Genomic DNA, 26,701 nt, shown 5'->3' with positions numbered 1-26,701 from the left:
TCAACATTGCCAAGTGTAATGAGTGTACCCTGCTGTGCACTATGTTTTTCAGACCAAAGTCATCACTGTGTATTCCACCCATGATGATAGGTAATAAATGTGCACTACATGTATGCTTGGTATTCTACTTACAATTATCCAACTATATTTTGTTAGACTTAAAAAAGTCATATGTCTTTACCGTCTTTGTTGAAAGAAGCAAACAAAAAAAATGTAAGGAAGAAGGTGTTTTTATTTATAACAGCAAAGACATTGGAGCAGCCCGCGTCATTTTTTCTTTTTAAAACACTGAAAGAATGACGGCAGCTACCCTTCCATACAAAGAATACTAGAAGAACATTTGTATCATAAATTTGTAGTGCTAATGTAAATTTGACCTAACAGTGTGGTAAAAAAATGAAAAGGATGTGAATCTAACTCAAAAGAAATCTACTAATCTTAATAATCCAGCATGATAAACAACAGATTCAGGCAGTATGACTGTTGCAATATTCTTATATAGTCAGAAGGGCTCTTGGGGCGTTACTATGATGCAACGTAAAGAATACTTTCCCCTTTCACTGTGTGCTGAACCTTCCTTTGGTGTATGAGATAACATCAGACAGAGGGAGGGGGAAGTGTTGAGCAGGAGTAGGGGGGAAGGCGGGCCAGTGTAGTAGCCCTCAAAGCTGCAGTAGGGAGGGCCTTGAGTAAAGTCCACCAGAGCTCTTCTGGCTTATTAGGATAATTGTTAAAGTTGACTTTAAAAGAAAGGAGACCATGGATAACAAACACAAAAAGATTACCACAGTCACCTGTTACCTAAATCTATGAATAAGTGCCCCTGATATCATTTGGATTTTGATTTACTTTAAATTTTGGTTCTGATACAGGCAGGTTTAATTCTTAAGTTGAATTTGTGTGTAAGACGGAACTGGTACTGTATATTGTGTAAGTGTAACTCTGGAGAGATTTTTTTTTTGTTTTAATATAACATTTTTTATTGAACAAAAAAGTTCCAGTACAAGGAAATAAAATACATATTGCAGTAGTGGACTTACAATACAATAGCTGGTTTACAAGCAAGGTAAAAACTATTATGTTATAACCAAGGTTATAACTAGAGATGAGCGAGCACTAAAATGCTTGAGTGCTCGTTACTTGAGTCGAACTTTTCCTGATGCTCGAGGGCTCGTATCGAATAACGAACCCCATTGAAGTCAATGGGAGACTCAAGCATTTTTCAAGGGGACCAAGGCTCTGCAATAAAATGTGTCATTTTATTGAGAAATAAGGAAGTCAGTCCTGTTTCATCGTTTTTTTTAATTCAATGGAATATTTGTGGAACTTCAAAAAGGAGAGTGACCTGTGTTAAACATCTGCAATGTGTTCTTCACACATATTGTTCTTCACATACTATAGTGAAGAACACCTTTCTGCGCTAATGTCTTCTGATAAGTTAGCAGATGTATGGAAACATCTGCAATGTGTTCTTCACTGAAGAACACATTGCAGATGTTTATGTACATCTGCTAGGGTCACAACAAGAGGTCACAACCTCTTGTGGTATCTAAATGATCTACTAATACTAATGTAACGACATGGGGGGAGCTGCTGCAAAGGCTGCCACTAGGTCTTATTTTCAGGGGAGGCCTTATATTTCTAAGTTGAACATTATTTTTCTAGGTATTATTTTCGGGGGATGTCCTATTTTAGGGGAAATAGGGTAGTATGTGAAGAACAATATGTGTGAAGATTCTTCACACATATTGTTCTTCACATACTATTGTGAAGAACACCGTTCGGCACTAATGTCTTCTGATAAGTTAGCAGATGTACGGAAACATCTGCAATGTGTTCTTCACTGTGTTCTTCACTTAAATGATCCTGTGTTCACTTTGTTCACTTTTTTCATTGTATTCTTCATTGTTCTTCACTGTGTTTCCTTAAGTAAATGCTCGATCTCGAGCAGGCGAAATACTTGTCCGAGCAATGAGCCATTTCGAGTACGCTAATACTCGAACGAGCATCAAGCTCGGACAAGTATGCTCGCTCATCTCTAGTTATAACCATTATAGAATGGTTAATATTGATTAGTAAAAATTCCAGTTTTTGAGTGCACCATTGCATCCATATAGTCCTCTATGAATAAAGTCTTCAGGTTGCTTATAAATAAAGATGATTGCACTCGCTGATCGAGTCCAGTAATACTGCAAGGGGTATCATCAGAATAGCAACTTAAAAAAACATACAATAAAGAAACAGAGATATTTTTCATCCCTGTGACAATAGGATTATTTGGGACTTTGGATTAAAAATAAAACTTAATTGCAGACATATCTGGTATCTCTTCTGTTGACCAGTGCAGCCTGTGGCTGAAGTTTATTAAATAACAAGCATCCAGAGAACCTCACTAGAGGTAACAGGGGAAAGAAAGTTTTATGATCTAGGATCTAGGAAACCATTTAGGCTTGGTTCTGGTACCATAATGACTTCATAACCTAGGTTATGACATTTTATCTATGTAGTTACTTTGGCTCTGACCTAGGTTCTGGTGCTGTACCTATGTAGTAAACTAAGTAATGTCTTTGGTTTTGTAATTGCCACAGTATTATAAAGGTTTAGACTGGTAGGGGCCCACAACTTTAATGCAGTCCAGGGCCTATAGTTGTCTTAATCTTCCCCTGCAGAAAAACTTTTAGGACTTTCTAGAACTATTTAAGGAAATTCTTCCTTAAATGCCTCAGATATCTGTGCTGAGGGGTAGGTTCATGGTGGAGAGAAGGAAAGGTGTGTGTGGCAGAAAAGGACTAGAATTATTAGTTATATACTTTATTGAGGCTTGAGGGACAATGTATTTACACGGGACTGCATGTTAGGGGCTGGAGGGATGCATTTAGATGGGACTTCATTTTAGGAGGCTGCGAGACAGGGAGGTGCATTTAAATGGCACTGCATTTAAGAAGGCTCGAGGCATAGGGGGAGGGATGTATTTACGTGGACTATGCTGAAAGGATTCATAGAGTGTCTTATATGTATACAGTATGCAGGGCAGGTTAATGTTTTTACTAGCTTGCTGGTGGATTTAAAAGGGTTGTCCTAGATTTGAAAAACATGTCTGCTTCCTTTCATAAAAAGGTAATACATGATATTGCAGCTCAGCTACATTAATTTTCCTACATCTGAGCTGCAATACCAGCACACACTGTAGTCAGGAATGGTGCTGTTTGTGGAAGAGAGCAGCCATGCCACATGCCAGACAGAACCTTTTAAAGTGTGTTTTTACATGGGACTGTATGTTGGAGGGATGAGGTGGCTTTTACATGGAGGGGACTGGATGATAATGGACATTGTTTTGTCTTGGAGGGGACTGGATGATAATGTACATGAAGGCAATCAGGATATGGTAGGTTGTACTGATATAGGGAGGGATTTATCACATGCTGGTGCATTATGCTTCAGTAAAGTATGTGATACATCAAGCATGGCCAGTGTTGTGATGAGACATCATCCAAGTGAGGCTGAGGTAATGTGCAGTGATGGCAGTTACACACAGATGAAGAGGTGAGATAAATATAGGAGCTGTTACTCAGGACTGAGGCCTCAGGAGTTGTGGTATCCTATATGGGCCACCTTGAAAATAACTCCACCAGGTCGCTCCACAGGCGCAACTTTGTCCCTGGTTGTGGCCAAGGCGTAGTACAAAGTTGTGAGGCAGAAGCTAGTCGGGGACAGGCAGAAGGTCTAGACAGGCATTCACATTTTTTTCAATTTTTGGAGTAAAAAAATAGCCAGGGCCTTTTCCCGTCATGCAAAAGTAGTGGCTTAAAAATAGTACTACTGATAGCAATGCCATGTAAAGCGAGATTTATGACTTGGATTTTTGAATAATTGCAAAGTCACTTAGTGTATGTGCTGCTGCAATTATTTTACTCTTTTTGTGATTAATTTGTAATTATTAAAAAATTAATCCCAGAGAGATTTATTAGAGTGCCAAGGGTTTTTTTGGTCATTTTATTAGAGTCAAAAAATCGCAAAGGTTTTTCCTGCCACTCAGAAGTAGTGTCCACTGCTAGTACAACACTGTATAAAGCCAGATGAATAAATAACCCCCATATGTTTCTGTAGCATCTTTATTTGTTTATAATGCACATCCTTCCGGAAAATAATTGTTTAAACAAAAAAAAAAAAAAATACAGGAAGTCCAGGTGTATCAGGAGAGAGTGTAATTACACCATATACAATTAGATCATCGCATGTAACACCTTCAAGAGAAAGTGTGAGGTTAATGCAAGGAATATTATGACTCCATTAGATTCTCTCAGGAAATGTATACTTTTAAAAATAGCAACTTACAACAATTGTATAAGTGTCATACTGTTGTTTCGAACAATTATATCTGAATCAGAGCCATTACAAACAGGGCTTCTCAACTTGAATGAACCTAGACTCGTATTTCTTCCTACGCGCTTTTAAGCATATAATGTTATAATTGTGGTGTGTTCCAACCCGATTCCTCTTCTTCTATGAGAGTCCTTCTCCAGCATCTTATGTAGACACAAACACAACTTGTCAGCTACTTCTGCAAAGAAGCACTTGGAGTCTGGCTTCATTCGGCAGGAGTAGAGCAGTTATAATCTTCGACTGGTGAGTTATCCTTCCCAGCCCTACACATTTAGCTAGGACTCCTCCACTGAGATGAAAGCAAAGACCTGAGGGCCCTGCTGCCTGCTGTTTGTCTTCAACACTTACAAAGGTTGCCCACTAAGGCAGATTTTAAGGCTCTTATGGAAGAAGTTAAAGATATTTCTTTGCTTAAAGCTTCCTATTGTCCGCTATGATGACCTTAGATCCTTGATGAATAAGGTATATACCCTAGAACAGTGATGGCAAACCTTTTAGACGCAAAGTGCCCAAACTACATCCAAAACCCACATATTTTTTGCAAAGTGCCAATGCGACAATTTAAACAGTAACTTATTACTCCCTGCTCTGTCACATGTTTAAATTGTATAGGCACCTGAGGACACCAATACAGTAGAAAGAAGGAGAAAAAGCTTTGGTTATCATTGTATCTTCCTTCTAGGGTCCTGGGCTGCCTGGGACTGCAAGAGGCCTTGAGTCCTGTCTGGCAAACTCTGCGCTCGTGTGATGGCGCAGGTGCCCATAGAGAGGGCGCTGAGCGCCACCTCTCGCACCCGTGCCATAGGTTCGCCACCATTGCCCTAGAAGATGCTCATGATTATAGAAAGTGTTATATCACTCAAATACAAAATAATGTATCTATACAAGCTAGTACTCTCCCTAATATGAGCCTCCATTTTGAATATTTACTGTAGGTGAGTGTAAAAATGTGCCGGGAGGGGGGGTCCTTGAAATGGATGACTGAGGATGTTGGATCCATTATCATGATGATCTTGAACAAGATATTGAATCTGCCCTCCGCTTCTGTGGCACTGAGATTTCAGAGTGCACCAACTATTTTTTGGTGCACCTTTAACATGGGGCGTGTGACACACTTCTTCAGACTTTGCATAATAAATGTGGCGTACGGTCCAACCGAGCACAGCATTTCAGTGCAAAATTTGCGTTTCATGAAGAAAAAGGTTGTGTGTGTCATAGTCACTTCTAAAATACATCTGCTAAAAGTTTTCACTGACAAGAATGTGCAAAGTCCTGGCGCAAGGACCTTAGTTAGTGTGGGCCATTGTCTGCTGCATACATGATTTTGAAACAAAAGAGCAAACTATGGCTAAAGCCAGATCTTTATGATGACTCGGATGGCTTCTGTCAGGCCCTGACTGGATGGGCATAACTTTGAGTTGAATTTCAACACCCCAAAAAAAACAGCAAAATAGTGCTACTAAGGCCCAGAGGGTTGCCCTGTCCACAATCCTTTAGGGAAAGTACCCGAAATAATAACATAACATTAAAAAAAAAAGATTGTTTTTAAAAAATTAAGTCACAGAGGTTTAAGACGCTCAGGGTATTGAGATCCTTTTATATATTCTCTCTGCTTTAAAAGAAGCAATGAGAAAACCTCAAAAAATATTATTGGGCAGCTATAGCCTCTCTGTCTGGTTCTTAACCCCTTAAGGACGCAGGTTTTTTTCGCTCATTTCTCGCTCTCCACCTTCAAAAATCCATAACTTTTTTATTTTTACGTGTACAGAGCTGTGTGAGGGCTTATTTTATGCGTAACAAACTTTACTTTCCCGTAATGTTATTTATTTTAACATGCCGTGTACTGCGAAGCTGAAAAATAATTCCAAATGTGGAAAAATTGAAAAATAACCACACGTAACGTTCTTGTGGGCTCTGTTTTTACGGCTTTGACTGTGAGCTCCAAATAACACCTCAGCTTTATTCTTTGGTTCGGTGCAATCGCGGTGATACCAAATTTATATAGGTTTTATTGTGTTTTATACATTTTCAAAAATTAAACGAATGTGTACAAAAAAGAAAAAAAATTTTTGCTATCTTCTGACGCTAATAACTTTTTCATACTTGGGTGCACGGAGCTGTGTGAGGTGTCATTTTTTGTGAAATGAGCCAATGTTTTCATTGCTACCATTTTGAGGTCTGTGCAATATTTTGATCATTTTTTATTCCATTTTTATGTGATGTAAAAAGGTGTAAAAGTTGCATTTCTGACATTTGGGCGCCATTTCCCATCTCAGAGGTCACGTCGGCCGTAACCGTTTTTATATTTTGATAGATCGGGCATTTTGGGACACAGCGATACCTAATGTGTCTGTGATTTTTACTGTTTATAATGTTTTATATCAGTTCTAGGGAAAGGGGAAATTTTTTATATTTTATTAATTTTTATTATTTTTGAAACTTTTTTTTTCTTTTTTTTTCACTTTTTTTGGTTTTTTTCACTTTTTTTCTTAGACCATCTAGGGTAAATTAACCCTAGATGGTCAGATCGCTCCTACCATATACTGCAATACTACTGTATTGCAATATATGGCATTTTTGCTGCTCATTCATTACAATGAGCCACTGGCTCATTGTAACGAATCTGCAGAAGCCAGGTAGCTTCAGATCGCTCCTACCATAAACTGCAATACTACTGTATTGCAATATATGGCATTTTTGCAGCTCATTCATTACAATGAGCCACTGGCTCATTGTAACGAATTTGCAGAAGCCAGGTAGCCTCGGGTCAAACGAAGACCCGAGGCTACCATGGCAACCAATTGCCGCCCCCCGATGACGTATAGTCAAGTAAGTGGGGCTTTGGAGAAAAATGCTACAAGTGATACAGTATTCTCATATCCTATGTTTGTATGGAAAAGTTGATTGTGTACAGCGTGGTAATAGTACGAACTCAGGCCATAATTTATTGTTTGAAGTTCCCTTTCCTCTCACAATTACATTTTGAATCAGAATAGGGACAGATGCCAGCCATAAACCACCTTGGCAGGAAAGTCTGCACATCAGGAGGGACCCAACCACACACTACATCAAGAGTTGTATGGCAGGTATATCATATAAGATAACAGATCCCAAGGTGTGGGTGTACAATTGAAAACCTAGCTAAGATGAAAGAGAAGCCTGTCCTGTGGATTTCCCCTCAAAATAAAAGAAATGGTACTAAGGCTTTTTTGTTTTGCCCTTTTATTTTCATAACTATTTATGTCTGCATTGTTTGTAAATACTTTATAATCTTAACTGAAAATTGAATATGTTTTATATTTACTGCATATCAGTGTATTAAATCTTTAATTTAAAAACTTAATAATTGTCCACTTGTAGCCTTAAAAGAACTTAACTTTCTGAAGGGATAACACTACTGGTGTTATTGTTAAGAGATCTTAACTAAGATAATTGGGCTATTTGTATTTTAGCTTTCCAACTGTTGATGAATTTATGTACTCAGGAAACTTGTGCCTTCTTAAAACAATTTAGTAATTAAAACATAGGTGGTGGCAACTAAAGTTTGAGAGAGTGCTAGGAAAGTAAAATTTATCCTAAAGGGGCAATCTTGCATAGGTGGACAACATTTTAAGTAGGAAATTGTAAGGCTCGCTACTATAAGTACACCCCTTGACATGATCTGAGAGTGGTGGTTTGTCAACTACAGTGATACATATTAATGTATATTTTTCACAACTGATTTTGGAACCGTGAATGTGTAGGTACCCTTAGGTATATTTTTTAACATTTTTTTACACTTTGGTGATCAGTGAAACTTCAATACTGTAATCAGTATTAAGCAGCATTTCCTCTCTACCCTGACTTGAGTCCTGTCAACAATGCTGTTATACTCATTTGACTCTCTCCCAATATTAAATGTCATGCTGGCTCCATGTGCCCACTTGATGGTGTTCATGAAGGAAATCTATGATAAATCGTTTGCCAGCTTTAGAGTCAATGATTGCATAATTGTATAGATTCATACAATAGAATTGTGTATTATAGATTTTGAGCTTCTCGCTGTTTTTCTGCGGATCACCAACCACCAATTTTTCAGGCAAGGGACAAAACTTTACAATGCCAATAGCTAAACCTTCACTTGTTCAATAGGTTCATCTACAGAATGGTTAGCAAAAGCTTGGAAATGGTGTAGTTCTCTAAGTAAAAGTCAACATTAAAGTTTGCACTTGCATCCTCTGAGACTATGTGCCGCTGGCTGACAGACAGAAGTTGTCTTTGGTGATTGCCCACAGACTAGAATGAAAGACATCAAATGGTACTGCTATCTGACCCTCAGAGAGAGAAGGGTCAGTACAGGTGCATTGAGCAACAGGGAAAGTAGGATAATGAATTCAGTTTTATATGTAACCAAGATTAGATCCAACATTAACTCTTATAGGAAGCCATTTTATTGCTGGAAGCCAGCCTTAGATCAAGACACAGCAGTGCAACTTCACTTGGTTTTAAACTGTGTGACCTTATTTAGCTAATTAACGCTTTACCCATGAAATTATTGTAACAAAGGTTTAGTTTGCATTATTGATGATATTGGTATACTTGTCAGTTTTCTACTTATGGAGAAATACTTTAAATTGAAAAAAAGGCATGTTTGGCACCTGACAGATAGCGCTATAGGTATGTCTGTTGCAGAGTCACAGATCATTTCTGTTAACTAAGTTATGCAATTGAAATTCTGTGGGTACAAAGCTGTAATATCACTACTACTCAGGGCTTAGGACCTCCACTCTACCTGTGCGCCCCTTTCCACAGAAGCTCAGAGGAAAAAGGCTACTGCCATCATTCTCTGTGTAGCTTTTTATGCTCCTCTACGCAGTTTTCATTTTCTTTTTTAACCAAACATCCCTTGTACTTTAACAAGGGGATCTGTTAAAAGGAGTCTGAATGTAATAAGAGTCTGCTCAATAAGTGTGGCTTCATCAGTCTGTTGAGAGTGGGCAGTCGCTACAGGAGGCAGCAATGCCTTTCTAAAAGGTAAGTATAGAATTGTCTTCTATTTCTTCTCAAATGCTTCTACATCATGGGGAGATCCAAAAGCAGAAAACCCCTTTAAATGTAGTCCTTACATTGATCTCACTTACATTTGTTGCAGGGTATTATTAGGGTCTGTGTTGTAACACACGTGTAGCTTCAAGTCATGTTATTTTTCATATTATAAGCTATTATAAGCTGGCTTTACATTGTTAATATTTACTAGTAGATGGTAATTATATATATATATATATATATATATATATATATATATATATATATAAATATATATATATATATATATAAAAATATATATATATATATATATGTATATATATATGTATATATATATCTATATATATATCTATATATTGTATATGGTATAAGTTCAAACTTCTACATTGGTTTCTTTCTTATAAGTATCTATTACTTGTTCCCTCTCGTAAACACACTTTCCACTAGCAATAATGAATTGGCTATTATCAGATACCTCATGACTGCATTTTCCATTACTTGATGTAGAAAGGAAATCTACAATAACCACTGATTTCAATATTCTAATTCCAGAGATTAATGTTCTTTTCATTGAAATGTACCTGTAGTATTTATCTGCCAAGTGGGGCCTATGCCTTTAAGAAATGAGAAAGAGACAAATGGCCATGCTGAGAGTCAATGTGGCCTTTACTTAAACAGAGCTATAAATCATTAGCCTGCCAGTGCATGGGAAAACTACTGGAAGAACCAACTATGCTTCAGGCTAACTATACAAGGACATAAGACAGCTTTGTAATAAAACAGCGACAATGCAGCCATTAACCAAAAGGGGTGTTAGTTGACATAAATGCTCATTCCTAATTATCCCTATGGAGAAAACAAAATATAAGATATAAAATAATTTATATAAGAGACCAGCATTATCAAAATATACAATGCAACTGTCTGAGCCACTGTTCTAGAAAAACCCATAACAACATTACATTTAGATTTGAACACTTTTATTTTTCAAATATAACTGTTAAGCTGAAATTCCTTTAAACATGCAAAGCATGCAGGTCAAATTTGCCTTATATTTACAAAATGATGGGCTGCTCATGCCGTTTAGAAGCATCATGTAATTGATGTATGTACAATTGCCGGCTTTGTTTCTTAGTTCTGAAACAGTTAAAAGCAAAAGCACTATATATATATATATATAGGCTTCAAACATAAAGATATAAAATTGTAATTTTTCTGGTGAAGAATAAAAAACAAGTAGGAGAGCTGCATCTCTTGTCGGCCTGGGTTTTGGTGCGGGCGGATGGATGCCCGAAGTAGAAACTGACTTGTTTGCCCCCAGATGGACTTGAGGTCTTGAACCAATTCCTCCACGGCAGGCAGAGGCAACAAAGAAGGAAGCGGCACTGGCAGAGAATTATACGAGAATTCTGCCCAAGGTAAAAGAGTAGACCTATCGTCCTGAAGAGCAGAAACTAAGTGCCGTAGATAGCAGCCAAGAGTCTGGTTCATCCTCTCCTCTTGCCTGTTAGTCTGCAGATGACTTGCAGTTGGCTGCACAAGGAACGCTGGATCCTGAAAACAATCTGGACCCCTCAGTCCGAGGCAAGGTGTTGAGGAAGCCCATGAAGCCGAAAGATGTGAAGCAAGGACAAGCTGGCAAGGCGTGGAGCCGATGGCAGACCTGGCAGAGGCATAAAGTGGGACATCTTGGAGAGCCAATCCTTTACCATCCAGATGACTGTATTACTGGAAGAAGATGGGAGATCCGTAATGAAGTCCATGGGTATGTGGGTCCACGGGCAACTGGGTATCAGAAACGGCAGGTGCAGCCCTGCTAGCTTGAGACGTGATGACCTGTTACTGGGGAAGGAAGCACAGGAACTCACAAAATCTCAAACGTCCTTAACCAGATCTGGCCACCAGATGCCATGAGAGATGGCATCAGCTTTGACATTCTTCTCAGCTGCATGGAAGTGAATCAAGAAGTTGAACCGAGAAAAGAACAGGTACCAGCGAGCCTGTCGAGGATTGAGATGTCTGGAGGTACAGAAGATTCTTGTGGTCAGTGTAGATATAGACCGTATGACAAGCTCCTTCCAGAAGATAATGCCATTCCTCCAAAGCTAGCTTACACCTATGGAATAATTCCTCTCTGCAGCTGAGAAGGTCTTAGAGAAGAAGACGCAGATGAGGGTTTGACCTTTGGGCCCTTTCTTGGTGAGAACGGCCCCAGCACCAACAGGTGAGGCGTCAACCTCCAGCTGGAATGACTTTTCTGTATCAGGCCGTGTGAGAACTGGGGCAGAGGCAAAGGTGGACTTCAGCTTAGTGAAAGCTTCTTTAGCCACCAGGGGCCAGAGTCTAGGATTGGGGTTATTCTTGGTCACCACCACAATAGAAGATACAAGGGAAGAGAAGTGGGGTATTAACTGCCAGAAATAATAAGTGAAGCCCAGGAACCTCTGAATAGCACAAAGTCCTAATGGGCCAAGCCCATTCTTATACTGCAGATAACTCAGCAGGGTCCATCTGTAGTCCCTTGTCAGAGATAATCTATACCGGGAATGTAGACTGTTCGGATGGAATTGGCACTTCTCGAACTTGGCATATAAGTAATTGGCCCTTAGGCAGCTAAGAACTTGCCGTATGTGGGACCGGTGGGATTCCAGGTCCATAGAGAACACCAAGATGTCGTCAAAATAGACCACGACACAGGTATACAGTAGGTCTCTGAAAATGTCATTGATAAATTCCTGGAAGACTGCTGGTACATGACAGAGTCCAAAAGGCATAAAAAGGTACTCAAAATGTCCATCTCAAATATTGAAGGCTGCCTTCCATTCATCGCCTTCACGTGAGCGGATGAAATTATATGGCCCCCGCAGATCCAGTTTGGTGAAAATCTTGGCACAACGTAAATGATCAAAAAGTAGGTAGGTAGTGGGTAGAGGTTTTTCAACATAACTTTATTGAGACTGTGGTAATTGATGCATGCATGAAGGGAACCATCCTTCTTGGCCACAAAGAAGAATCCAGTTCCTGGGAGCAACTCAATGGGGCAGTAGATGGGACGGTACGGTGGCAGAATCTCTGCTTGAATCTCAGAGAAGACATCTGAATAGTCCTTATAAGAAGCGGGAAGACGCACCAGCTGCTTGTAGGAGTCTGCAGAAGACATGGCAGACACCAGATGGAGAGCCATGAGACAGCGAGAATGGCACTCCGGTCCCCAACAAAGGATTTCCCCAATCTGTCAGTGAAGCACGGAAGCATGTTGCTGCAACCACGGGAGGCCCAAAAGCACTGAGAACGCAGACCGGGGGAGCACATAAAATGTCTCAATTTGCAGAGACAGAGGCTCAGTACAATACTGGACCGGGTCATGGAGAATCTGTCCACTGATGGAAGCGATAATTAGTGGCTTCTCTAGGCGAACCACGGGAAAGTGATGCTGGGAGTCCAAGGCAGCATACACGAAATTCCCTGCAGAGCTAGAGTCCAGGAAGGCTGAAACTTGAACTAGGTTATCTGTTCCAAAACTGAGAAGAACAGAAACATTCAGACGAGGTGAAGCTTTGCGCTCCCCTAGGGACGCTTCTCCCAAGTACCCTAGATGCGTGCGTTTCTCGGACGCTGTGCACGGACATAGCAAAGTGCTCCCGGCTAGCACAATAGCGGCAGAGGCTCTCCTGTCTTCATCTGAAATGCTCTTGGGAAGACAGACAAGCTCTAACTGCCTGCATGGGCTCCTCTGCAGCAGAGACGGAAGACGGCTAAGGTGGTCTTTGGAAAACAGGAGCTAGGTGGGGCAGACATCTGATCTTGACTTGCACTTTTTCAAGAAGCTGCTCCTCAGAGCGCTCAGTAAACCGGATGTTAATCTGAGTGGCCAGAGAGACGAGACCACATGCAGACAGTACATCTTTAATTACTCCAAAAAGCCCCTTTTTAACCCCTTAACGACGCATGCTGTACTAGTACGGCGTGCATCAGGTACCGATACATGGAGAGGGCTCGTAGGCTGAGCGCTCTCCATAGCCAGTAAGTCTTTGCTGCATATTGCTGACAAGATCACGGGTGTTTTCCAGCCTACCGCCGCCGGAAATGCTGACAGCAGCTTCAAAATATAAAAATGTTTATATTTTATAAAAATGTAAAAAGTGATCAAGAGGTTGCACAGTCCTAAATATGATAGTAATGAAAACGTCATCAAAAGTGGTAAAAAATGACATCACCCGCAGCTCCATTCAGTATGAAAAAGTTATTGGCGCCAGGCAATATGGCAAAATAAAAAAAAAATATTTTTGTACAGGAGGTTTTAATTTTTGTAAATGTATGAAAAAATTATAAAACCTATACAGATCTGGTATCACCATAATCGCAACGACCAATAGAATAGAGTAGGAATGTAATTTGTGGTGCAAAGTGAAAGCTGTAAAATCCAAGCACACAAGAAAATGGCGCAAATGCGTTTTTTCACCATTTTCACTGCATTTGGATTTTATTTTCCTGCTTCCCAGTACACGGCATGGAATATTAAATATTGTCACTACGAAGTGCAATTTGTTACGCATAAAATAAGCCATCACACAGCTCTGTACATGGAAAAATAAAAAAGTTATAGATTTTTGAAGGTGGGGAGTGAAAAATAGAGATGAAAAAACAAAAAAAGGCCAGGTCATTAAGGGGTTAAAGGTTGCGACCAAGGCGGCTTCATTCCAGGCTAGCTTGGAAGCCAGGGTACGGAACTAAACTGCATAGTCACCGACATATAAGCCTCCTTGCTGCAGGTTTAGCAGAGTAGTCTCAGCAGAAGACACCCGGGCTGGTTCCCCAAAGATGGACCGGAACTCGGTGAAGAAAGTGGTGGTATTAGCCGTGACTGGGTCTTTCTTGTCCCAGAGGGGAGTACCCATGCCAGGACCTTCCCAGACAGGAGGCTGATTATGAAAGCCACTTTAGACCATTCTGTAATGAATTGCATAGTCATGAGTTCAATGTGCAAGGAGCACTGTGTGATAAATCCCCTGCACAACTTGGAGTCTCAGTTTGGGTTCTGCGGAAGGTAGAGTAACAGAAAGAACCGCAGGAACTTGACGCTGCCGCAGAGTAGCCATCAACTGCTGCAACATGGTGGTGACTTGTCTGAGTTGCTGAACTTGCATGGCAATCTGCTGGGACTGCTGGACCACAATGGTGGTAAGATCAGCCAGGTCAGGTAGTGGAACCTTGGCGGGATCCATGGCCGGATCTTACTGTCACGCACCAGGGATAGTGGACCCATTGGACCACTGCAGATGATGATGTAAGCCGACACTTAGGAGCAGAGTCTAATTGGCACCCAGTTTTCACCAGAGCCCACCGTAAAGCGGGTTGGACTGGTACCACCAGGTTGCTCCACAGGCGCGACTTCGTCTGAGGTGGTGGCACCATCTTGAAAACTGGAAAAGGGACACTTGGTCCATCTGTATGATCATCTGTAATAAATAAGGGAAGTATATTATGCTGGACACAAGTAAGTTAAGTGTTACTGTATATGTAAATGTAGAGAGGAATCCAACAGGGTATAACTACCCTCAACGTTCCAAGGTGCACACCAGACGGACAGATATCCTGCAGATGTTGTAGGACTTCCAACCACAGGATGTGATATGTAGTAACTCGGTAGGACAAAAAAGTCCCAAAGTTGCAACACAAAATCGCAAAAAATCCACCCATCATTGTTAGCAAGGGGATACTGTAATACTACATATGTGACAGGCCTGATCGAGGATCTGAGAAGAGGAGCAGACCTATGACAGCAACGACTTCCCAACACATATACCCACAAAGTAGTTATGCTCTTAGCATAGCTACACCAGGAGAGAGACTTTTTACCTCTTACTTATTTACCTCTTACTTACTTACCTCTTGCCTACAAATGGTATTACCCTATGAGTGCTTTTTTTCCCTTTTCTTCAGGTATGTACAATTATTTTTTACTGAGATTTCCAGAGTGCTGCCATTTTTTACTTTATTTGTGGATGGACTGAGCTATAAGTTCTGGGCTTGCACTGAATCTCTATTTTCTTTATATTGCTACTCTCTTCTTGTTCTTTCTTTCTCTCTCTGGACACATGGTGAATAAAGAACTTTTGTGAATTTTCGAGAGCTGCCATTCTTCTGTCTTTATATTTGGATGAACCTGGGCTTGCATCCGAGTTTAAATATACACAGTGCTGCTTCTCTTTTTATATAATACTGTATATGAATATATACGTTGCCTTTAAGAATTTTGTATTATTTGCATAACCCAAACAATATAAAAGTAAAGTACATATTGCTTGTTTTGTCCTATCCTCACTTTGTGCATAAGTATAAGTGTAGTTCGGTTAAAATGAATGCCCTTGGAAAAATAAAACATCATGATTTACCTTAAACTTAAAAGAATAATAAAGATTTTGCTAATAATTTTTCATAGAGCCTGCAGTATTTATGTTTTATCTTATTTTTGGCCAACAACCGTATGTTATTAAAACAGGTGATTTACAAAGTTTGCTGGAAACTATTTCTGCTTAAATATTTATATGATGTTATCCCATAAGGTTGCACAAAGCTGTAGAGAATATACTGTATAATTCAATTTACTCAGACATAAATTAACACAGTTTCAAATTTGTCCTGATTTTTAGCACTGTAACTTTCACATTTGTGGTGTGCTGGTGAAGTCAAAATATGGTGTGTCCTGGGCTACACCAAACCTTTTGACTGCCTGAGGCAAAAAGTCAACATGCATTGAATGGGGAAGATTTATGGGAAGTGTCTGAGAGCATAACTGTTCTGGTTGTCCATGGCCACCAATCAGAGCTCAGCTTTCATTTTATAAACAGCTGTAGGAAAATTAAAGATGAGCTCTGATTGGTTGCCATGAGCAACTACAACAGTTTTGCTCTAAGACACTTATAATTCTCTGTAATGCAATCACGGTCCAGCCAATTTCCAGTACACACTTCTTTATTTAGCAAATCACCAGTGAGAATACAACAAGGTCTACGGATTTCTAGCGGATTAACTGCGGATTCAGTCATGATTAAGAGCGGTCAATCCGCTAGAAACGCGTAGACCTTGTTGTATTCTCACTGGTGATTTGCTAAATAAAGAAGTGTGCAATGGAAATTGGCTGGACCGTTATTGCATTACAGTTTGGATTCTCAATTACCTCAGCAGCGAGGTGGTCCCTGCTTACCCCACCCCTGGCAATATTATTGGAAGGTGAGCTCACTCCTTTCATGTACTTACCATTCTCTCCCACATATGTATTTAGGAATATATACACATATATTCTTGTAACATTTAACATGTTACATACCACTTATTTGAATAGTATGCATTATGTTAAGGGTCATAGTAATGTTTACTACATATGACACATAAACTTAGTGGGGAAATATATCTCTGGTGTCCAGCTGGTGTACAATTGGAGCATTGGAGTCTAGTAAACCGTCCCAATTCACACAGGTTATAGCTAGTGCGCATATCCACTCTACCACTATCCACAACCCTTTCATACCATTCCACGTCCTCTTGCCATGGAGGTGGTCTAATGGGGGAAATAATCACAATTCTTTGGAAGTTTTCTCCAGTAAAAAGTAGCTTCCAAATCATGTCTATGAAGCCATTACTAAAAACTAAACCAAATCTTCTCACAAAAGAACCTCTCCTTGTCATTCATTAAAAAGTAAAATTCAATGCAAGCCAGGCAATTTCTTGAGGTGCCCGAAATTATCAGAGCCCCAAACTATGGTGGGATGATTATCCTACTGACCAGCACACTTCCAGCTTGATATCAGCATCATAGGACACCCATACATTTTAAATTTCTGCATCTATTCTTTCTCTGCCAATCAGAGTGAAGATTGGTGCCAAAATAATATCAACTCTATGTCGGCACATTAAAAGACCAAGATATTTATAAAACAGATTCATAGAATTTAAAACAGTTTCCAAACAATTTAAGAGATGCCGTAATGATTCTAGAAACATCCCTTAGAAATTTACTTCTAAACATATTTACTTCTAAATTTACTTCTAAGCATTAGCCCATATTGGGTAGTAAATAGTGATGAGCGAGTATACCCGTCCGAGCTTGATGCTCGGTCGAGTATTAGCATACACGGACCGGCTCGTTGCTCGGACGAGTATTTGCCCTGCTCGATAACGAGCATTTAATTTTTTTTAAAAAGTAACAGTAAAAAGATATAATTAAAACATTTATTTAATTGTTTAATTGAAGAAAACAGTGAAAGAACACAGTGCAGAACAGATTGCAGATGTTCGGGAACATCTGCGATCTGTTCCGGAGACACGCGTGCAGAACGGTGTTCTCCGCAATAGTATTTGAAGAACAATATGTGTGAAGAACACATTGCAGATGTTTGGCAACATCTGCAAGTTGTTCTTCACACATATTGTTCTTCAAATACTATTGCGGAGAACACCGTTCTGCACGCGTGTCTCCGGAACAGATCGCAGATGTTCCCGAACATCTGCAATCTGTTCTGCACTGTGTTCTTTCACTGTGCTCGTTCAGTTTATAATTTTACTGAAAAATGCTCGGGTCTCCCATTGATTGCAGTAACGAGCACCCGAGCATTTTAGTGCTCGCTCATCTCTAGTAGAACTTAAAGAACTTAAAGAACTTAAAGAACCACCTCTTTTTTCATATCGGAGGGCGAAAAATATCCGTGACAGGGTTGTAAAAGCTGACGTGGGGCCGGGCAAAAAAAGTGTCCAGACTTTTCTGAGCAAACCAAAAATGGGGAGTTTCCCCTGTGTTAGTTGTGTCAGCTGCAGTCTGATGCTAAACGGTAGTACCTTTACACATCCCACTGACGGTAGGGTATTTAATATACGCCATTTCTTAACATGCTCCTCTGAGTATGTCATTTACATTCTTCAATGCCCCTGCAAATTAGTCTATGTTGGTGAGACTATTAATGAATTTAAGGTGAGAATTAACCAGCATAGGTACACCATTAGAAAGGGAAGAGCGGATTTACCAGTTTCATGTCACTTTAAAGAAGCGAAACACAAAGAGAGGGATTTGAGATTCATGTTAATAGACCATGTCCCACCCCTGAGGAGAGTAGGAGACAGGGAGAAAATATTAAAACAAAAAGAGCTACAGTGGATTAAGAGATTGGGAACGCTCAAACCAGGTGGCCTAAATGTAGACTATTCATTGAAACCAGTCCTATAAGACCGTCCTCTAACAGTGAACCATTGATACCAATGATGATATCATCCAGAAAGTATAGCCATGTGATAAATCTATGAAATTTGTGTAAGACATATTTTTTAAAAACAATTGAAAAATTTTGTGAAAAATTGAAAAAATTGAAATTGACACACTCATTTTGTTTTTTACAGAAACCACATGAAGAAAAGTCACATATGTATAGAGCACTTATGGGTTATTCACAAAGAAGACACATGAATATCTCCAACGGCGCTTCTTTTATTTATGTTATTTAAGATGGGGGCTATGTACTTTATCATCAATTCCATGAACCTTTAATAGTAAATCCCTCCTTGAGGATGTGTGTTGGTTGAGCAGGGGGTAATTTTTTCTTTTTTTTTACCGTCATAAGATATGAGGTATGCAGCAGTTTTACAGTGAGCACGGAGTGCTGTACGAAAGTATGACACACTGTATGCAACTCTATACTGCATTGTAATGTTTGGCTATAAGCCGTGGAACTGATGGGCAAGTTGCCCTTAAACAAAATGGCGTTGGTAGGAATGATCATGTGATCTTGACCCTAGGTAACTGCTTAGTGATGTTGAATGAAATAGTAAGTGAATGCACCACAATATGGCGCGTGCGCCAGAAATAGGCGGCTGCGCCAAAAAGTGTTGCAGCATGTTTTGAAGGAAGGAGGTGGTTACAATGTGGGGTATATGATAGGTAGATGGCTCCCTGAAGTCATAGGGACACGGGCACATGCGCCCTTTGTACTTCTGAACGCCGAGGGAGATTATTATTGTCACCAAGTTACAAAGGTAAAGAAATGGGGTTATTACACATGGTTATTTACTGATATTTCTTGATATATCAATGAAAGCTGTTTACTGTGTCACATATATGAATGTTTTGAAGTGTGTTTTTCTTGTATAAATGCACCTGATATGATCACATGACTTATGATGTTGTCCATATATATGGAGTGTTGGATTTATCACATTGCTTGAAAAAGGATCCTGAACAGGGTCTGAAATGTTGCACTTGGGCTAATAAAGCTCCCATCCGTTTTTTCACATTCTACCTTGGAGTGCAGTCTCATTTTTTTCTTGGATATATTCGCCTGGTGTGTCAAGACCAGGATATTGCATTTGCAATTTGCACCCACAAAGTTGCTTGGCAATCTTGGTGCTGCTGGACTTTTCAAATGTTGTATATATATATACACTCACCGGCCACTTTATTAGGTACACCTGTCCAACTGCTCGTTAACACTCAATTTCTAATCAGCCAATCACATGGCAACAACTCAGTGCATTTAGGCATGTAGACATGGTCAAGACAATCTCCTGCAGTTCAAACCGAGCATCAGTATGGGGAAGAAAGGTGATTTGAGTGCCTTTGAACGTGGCATGGTTGTTGGTGCCAGAAGGGCTGGTGTGAGTATTTCAGAAACTGCTGATCTACTGGGATTTTCATGCACAACCATCTCTAGGGTTTACAGAGAATGGTCCGAAAATGAAAAAACATCCAGTGAGCGGCAGTTCTGTGGGTCAGAGGAGAATGGGCAGACTGGTTTGAGCTGATAGAAAGGCAACAGTGACTCAAATCGCCACCCGTTACAACCAAGGTAGGCAGAAGAGCATCTCTGAACGCACAGTACGTCGAACTTTGAGGCAGATGGGCTACAGCAGCAGAAGACCACACCTGGTGTCACTCCTTTCAGCTAAGAACAGGAAACTGAGGCTACAATTTGCACAAGCTCATCGAAATTGGACAGTAGAAGATTGGAAAAACGTTGCCTGGTCTGATGAGTCTCAATTTCTGCTGCAACATTCGGATGGTAGGGTCAGAGTTTGGCATCAACAACATGAAAGCATGGATCCATCCTGCCTTGTATCAACGGTTCAGGCTGGTGGTGGTGGTGTCATGGTGTGGGGAATATTTTCTTGGCACTCTTTGGGCCCCTTGGTACCAATTGAGCATCGTTGCAACGCCACAGCCTACCTGAGTATTGTTGCTGACCATGTCCATCCCTTTATGACCACAATGTACCCAACATCTGATGGCTACTTTCAGCAGGATAATGCGCCATGTCATAAAGCTGGAATCATCTCAGACTGGTTTCTTGAACATGACAATGAGTTCACTGTACTCAAATGGCCTCCACAGTCACCAGATCTCAATCCAATAGAGCATCTTTGGGATGTGGTGGAACAGGAGATTCGCATCATGGATGTGCAGCCGACAAATCTGCGGAAACTGTGTGATGCCATCATGTCAATATGGACCAAAATCTCTGAGGAATGCTTCCAGCACCTTGTTGAATCTATGCCATGAAGAATTGAGGCAGTTCTGAAGGCAAAAGGGGGTCCAAACCGTTACTAGCATGGTGTACCTAATAAAGTGGCCGGTGAGTGTATATATATATATATATCTGTGTAATGCAGATCAAGTCAGCTAGTTCCTTTTGTAATTTTCCTTTATATTTCCAGGTGACACAAAGGCCCTTGTATAGAGACAGGTAGGTTGAAGGAGGAAGTATTATGTTGTGTCATATTCTCAGTTAAAGTCAGCATTTTCTTCAGTCAATATGTTGCCTCATCTTAATAAACGCACAGCATGCTTAGCAGAATGAGGCTCAGTTAGAGAAGTTTCCTCGGCCAGAAGCCACTGCTGTCTCACCGCCAAAACACTGAAGGTGTCAGCTGGAATATAAAATGATCAGAGAAGACAGCTTGGAACTTATAAATAACTTATGTTGGAAGAACTAATGTAAACTTCCTCCTGTTACATTAACAATTTTGAGCTTCTGAGAAAGTGTAGCGCTGGAACTAATATAACAACAAAACCAATGACTGAATATTTATAGCTTAACATTACAGATGCCAAATTGTTTCTAAGAGGAGCATATTTTTGGATGGCTTATTACATTGTGTATAATGATAAACGTTGGAGTAAACCTTCCTGAACTGGCCCCTTATAAAAGACCCAGGGACCTTGCACTGAGATGCCACCTGCTGGCATTCAGGTAGAAAGAAAAGATTTGCTGGAAAACACTAAGATAAAGGCATGTTGTTAACTACTCTGCAAGACTCTGATCATATCTGCATAGTTATAATTGGAAAATGAAATGGATTTAAAAGGCAATAAACTAAATTTATTGTGGATCATATATGAATGCCGTTTTTCTTTTTCTGATGTATCTAGTCAAGGACGTAAAATCCTTGTCAGGGCTGTATTTACAACTCATGCTATTATATCATTTTAATAATATTTTGTCACTGTTAACAAAGGATAAAGTATAACTAGTCTATGACCCACTTCCCCACCGCCTCAGTAGAATTACCACTAACATTCCCAGACCTATATACTATGACACCACTATGCCTCTACTCCCAATCTGTGCCCTCTAACAGACCGGTAACCTTTCTGTCCACACTTCTATAGAATACTGCTCTCTTATGTTCCTATACAATATAACACTGCTCCACCACCTCTCCTAAATGGCCAACATCTCCTTTAGTTTTTCATACTTTGGTCAAACTAAATAAATAAATGGGAATCAGAAAACTTTCTCCTGAGATACCCCTCCTTATCTGGACACCCTAGGCAAATGGTAAATACATCCCTTATCATAGTGCTTATAGTGGCAATTTTAATTGTCTTTAGGCATGCTGTCATGCAACCAATATATACATATGTAAGACTCTTCTCCATGTCTGTAAGTCTTTAATGTGTACTATCATAGTCATGACACTGTTCTTTATCCCTCTAGAATAGTACCTGTAGTGTTGCAGTGTGAAAGTGGGTTAAACTGCTACCCCTGTTATTTAGCTTCAGCCCTGGTACGGTTACTATGAAATGCTGTCTCTGAAATATAGCATTTCAGTACTGTAGCTTTTACACGTAGGCTATATCTACAAGCATTTTGACAGAGCATTGCTTCTTTCAGTCAATTTAATATAGCAGAGTTTAAAGATAATCTGTCACCAATAACTGCACACAGTACCTTTTATAAATGTTCCAATGATGCCTTTATCCATGGAATTAGAGCCACCATTCTTCTTATAAAACTTTTATTGAAGTTTATTGTACCAGTCATGGAGACAGTGAACTGCAGTATACAGTCATGGAGGCGGGGAGTAGCAGTATACAGTCATGGAGGCAGGTAGCTGCAGTATACAGTCATGGAGGCAGGGAGCTGCAGTATACAGTCATGAAGGCGGGGAGCTGCAGTATACAGTCATGGAGACAGGGAACTGCAGTATACAGTCATGGAGGCGGGGAGCTGCAGTATACAGTCATGGAGGCAGGGAGCTGCAGTATACAGTCATGGAGGCAGGGAGCTGCAGTATACAGTCATGGAGGCGGGGAGCAGCAGTATACAGTCATGGAGGCGGGGAGCAGCAGTATATAGTCATGGAGGCGGGGAGCAACAGTATATAGTCATGGAGGCGGGGAGCAGCAGTATATAGTCATGGAGGCGGGGAGCAGCAGTATATAGTCATGGAGGCGGGGAGCTGCAGTATATAGTCATGGAGGCAGGGAGCTGCAGTATATAGTCATGGAGGCAGGGAGCTGCAGTATATAGTCATGGAGGCAGGGAGCTGCAGTATACATTCATGAAGGCGGGGAGCTGCAGTATACAGTCATGGAGGCAGGGAGCTGCAGTATACAGTCATGGAGGTGGGGGACTGTAGTATACATTCATGACGGCGGGGAGCTGCAGTATACAGTCATGGAGGCAGGGAGCTGCGGTATACAGTCATGGAGGTGGTGAGATTTAGTATACAGTCAGGCTACCCTGCCTCCTCACTGATGCTGACACTGCTAACTTGGCTCTCCTAATGAACAAGGAAGAGAATTTCTTAGAATATTGATTTCAGACACCTGAAGGAAGCCCAGTGGACTCCATTGGTAAATTGAAAGCATTGGCTGTCCCTCATTTTATATGTGGTGGTGAAGCTAAGGTGCAGATGTGAGCATAACATAATATGTCTTATTTTGGCTATAAAGATAATGTGGGTGGTCTCTCAACCACAGTCATACACCTGCTACAGCCTCAACCCCTGCTGTAGCAGGAATACAACTATGGTTGTGTATAAACAGCCGTCCTCCTTATAAAAACAGAGACCAGGTGTAACCGGCACAGGCGCTGTTGAGTAGGTGTATAAGAGGTTTATGGTTTTTATAGTCTCCCCCCTCCCCCCAGCCATATATAACTTTTTTTAAATTCCCAGATAACCCATTTTACAGTAAATGTATAAGCAGCTACAAATAGGCATTTAGGTATGGTGAAAAGCTGTGACAAATGACAAACTTGTTTCAGCTACTGTATAGCTGAACCAGGATCCACACATTACAGTAGGTTCTGCTCACACGCATAATACATTGACTTTTCTTTTTGTAAACACCCATTTAAAAGGTCTCAAAAAAAAGAGCCCCATAAACTTTTAACTCAGAGAAACCTTTGGCTAACAATTACATAACATTTATTAATTTTTTTATAGCCACATGAAAGTTTTGTATTAATACAGAATAATTGCTGCAAACTACACATTTACATTATAAACTATTGCAGTTTTATTTTATTTTTCATAATATATAGAATGTGACTAAATCCAACTAAAAAGACAATAGAACAGAAGACATGAATTTTAAAAGACAGTAGCCATCTTTACTGTATATGCAATATTAGAAAAAATATGCACCTACTAAACTTCTCTTTAAATTGATTTTTTCCCCTCTGGCTCCTTAACATTTTTTTATAGCAAGAGAGAAATAATCACTTCTCCTGACATCACAGTCTGATAGAAGTGCACGATCTCAACTGTAAATCAGGGGGAGAAGTGGAGGGAGCCGGTGAGTTTGATGAGGTGCAGAGATATTATATCATGTTATATTACTTTCTTACCCTATAGTAATGCTCATGTGTCATGGAAATGAGACAGAAATCCCAGAGCCTGTATTAGAAGAGTGCATCTGTTAAAATAAATAGGGTCTTTCTCTCTGTAGGTATCTGTATACCAGGGATTTGTTAATGTCCATGGCACATCTTGGAATGCATATGTTCCAAAGTCTACTGGCATTTATAAAGTATGAGGCTGTGCTGTTATCATTTCACGATTGCCCTGGTTTTCTTTTTGTTCTTCAAACACACAGGGCATCTATAACATCTTAAGAACCAAGGTTTATGTCTGTGATCAAATTTAATGTTTAGAAGAGAGATGACCTCCTTTGGTAAACATTTTTTATCGTGTCCCTCTATGTGTGGATTTTCACAAGCTAGTTAAATGCACAATTTGCATATAATACTTAATAATTAAATATGTACAAATACTTCAAGTTATTTCCATAGCTCTGAGGTGGACTTTGTAATCTCCGTTGTTCCAGTACTTACTTTTTGTTCTTTTTGTTTCTGTACATTTAGCAAGTTACAAGAATTATGGGCAGTACAACAGCATGACTGCAGAATTTGACTGTACACAATGGGGGAATGTATTAACCCCTTACCGACATGTGACATAGTATTAAGTCACATGCCGGGTCCCGGTGCATGGAGAGGGCCGAGCTCTCTCCATAGCCGGTAAGTCTTTGCTGCCTTCTTTTCGGGGATCGTCGCTCCCCGTGACGTCTTCGGGAAGCGGTGATCTGTCGCCATGGTAGCTTTGGGTCTCACGAAGACCCGAGGCTACTTCTGGTTAACCCATGCATTACAATGTGCTATCAGCACATTGTAATGTATGAGGAGTAAAATCCACATATATTGCCATACTGTAGTATGGCAGTATATGATAGGTTCTTACAGACACTCTAGGGTTAAAGTACCCTAGGGAGTCTTAAAAATAGTAAAAATAAAAGTTAAAAAAGTTAAAAAAAAAATTATAATAAAAAAACCTAAAAACTGAAATCACCCCCATTTCCCTAGAACTGATATAAATATAAATAAACAGTACAAATCATAAATACATTAGGCATCGCTGCGTCCGAAAATGCCCGATCTATCAAAATATGATAACGGTTTTTCACTGTGTTTTACCCCGTAAACCCCCATTTAAAAAAAAAAAGAATTCTATAAAAAGTGATCAAAAGGTCGCACAGTCCTAAAAATGATAACATTGCAAACATCATCGTAATCCGCAAAAAATGATTAGACCCTTAGAGCTCCCTGGATTTATTAAGAGACTTTGGCCTCTTTGTAGATCCAGAATCCTTCTCCATCAGGTTGGAACTGTTTAGACTAGGTCTGACTTCACAGAGATTGCAGCATTAGTCTAGTAGAGACTATAGTACATATGGCAGGCCAGGCCTACCTCCTGGCAGTTCCACTCTCACCCCCCTTAAAAAGTGGCATGAATTTGGCATGGTATATGCCTGGTGGAGAGGGAATAATAAAACTGAGTCTGAGCCCCTCAGTGATGTTTTTTTTCACTTGTTGTTACAAGTGCAGAACATGTCTCCCCCACCCCTTGTTTTCTCCCTCCTCCCTCTGCCTGTTTAAACCCGCAGCAGCAGAAAGTGCAAGGGGTAGGGAAACCTGCTCTGCTCATTGTAACAGCCTGTGAAGCTAGAGCACTGAACAGCGCTGTAGCCCCTCAGACTCTTTAGCTTGATTTTAAACGGTTTTTTTTAGAAGGAAGGTTTTTTAAGAAGATTACCACAAGATGGTTGTTTGCCCAGAGTTACACTATCCTACAACCCCCCCCCCCCCCTTTCACTATTGTGAACAGCAGTCAGCAGACTAAAAAGACTTGCTGGCTATCTGTTTACAAAGGGGACATTTGCTTTTCGCTATCTGTATACGGAGAGGATTGTGCTGTGGGCTATATGTATATGGAGAGGGCATGTGCTGGGGGCTATCTGTATACAGAGTGGGCGTGGAGATGGCATAAAAAATATAAGATGATAGTCCTGGTACCTGTATCTATGAAGAAGTGTCCCTGGTTTAATTCAATGGTAATTTTTTCTTTAAGTTAAGCTAATCAGTAAGTTTGCTTACTGGATTGCCTCTTCAGGCTTCTATTGCTCATTTTTATTAACATATACTCACCATCCAAGAGTCACAAAAGAGGTGCTTGATCAGGGTAA

This window comes from Engystomops pustulosus, chromosome 2 (assembly GCF_040894005.1).
Source record: "Engystomops pustulosus chromosome 2, aEngPut4.maternal, whole genome shotgun sequence".
In the NCBI taxonomy this organism is placed as follows: Eukaryota; Metazoa; Chordata; class Amphibia; order Anura; family Leptodactylidae; genus Engystomops; species Engystomops pustulosus.
This window is presented reverse-complemented; position numbering follows the sequence as displayed.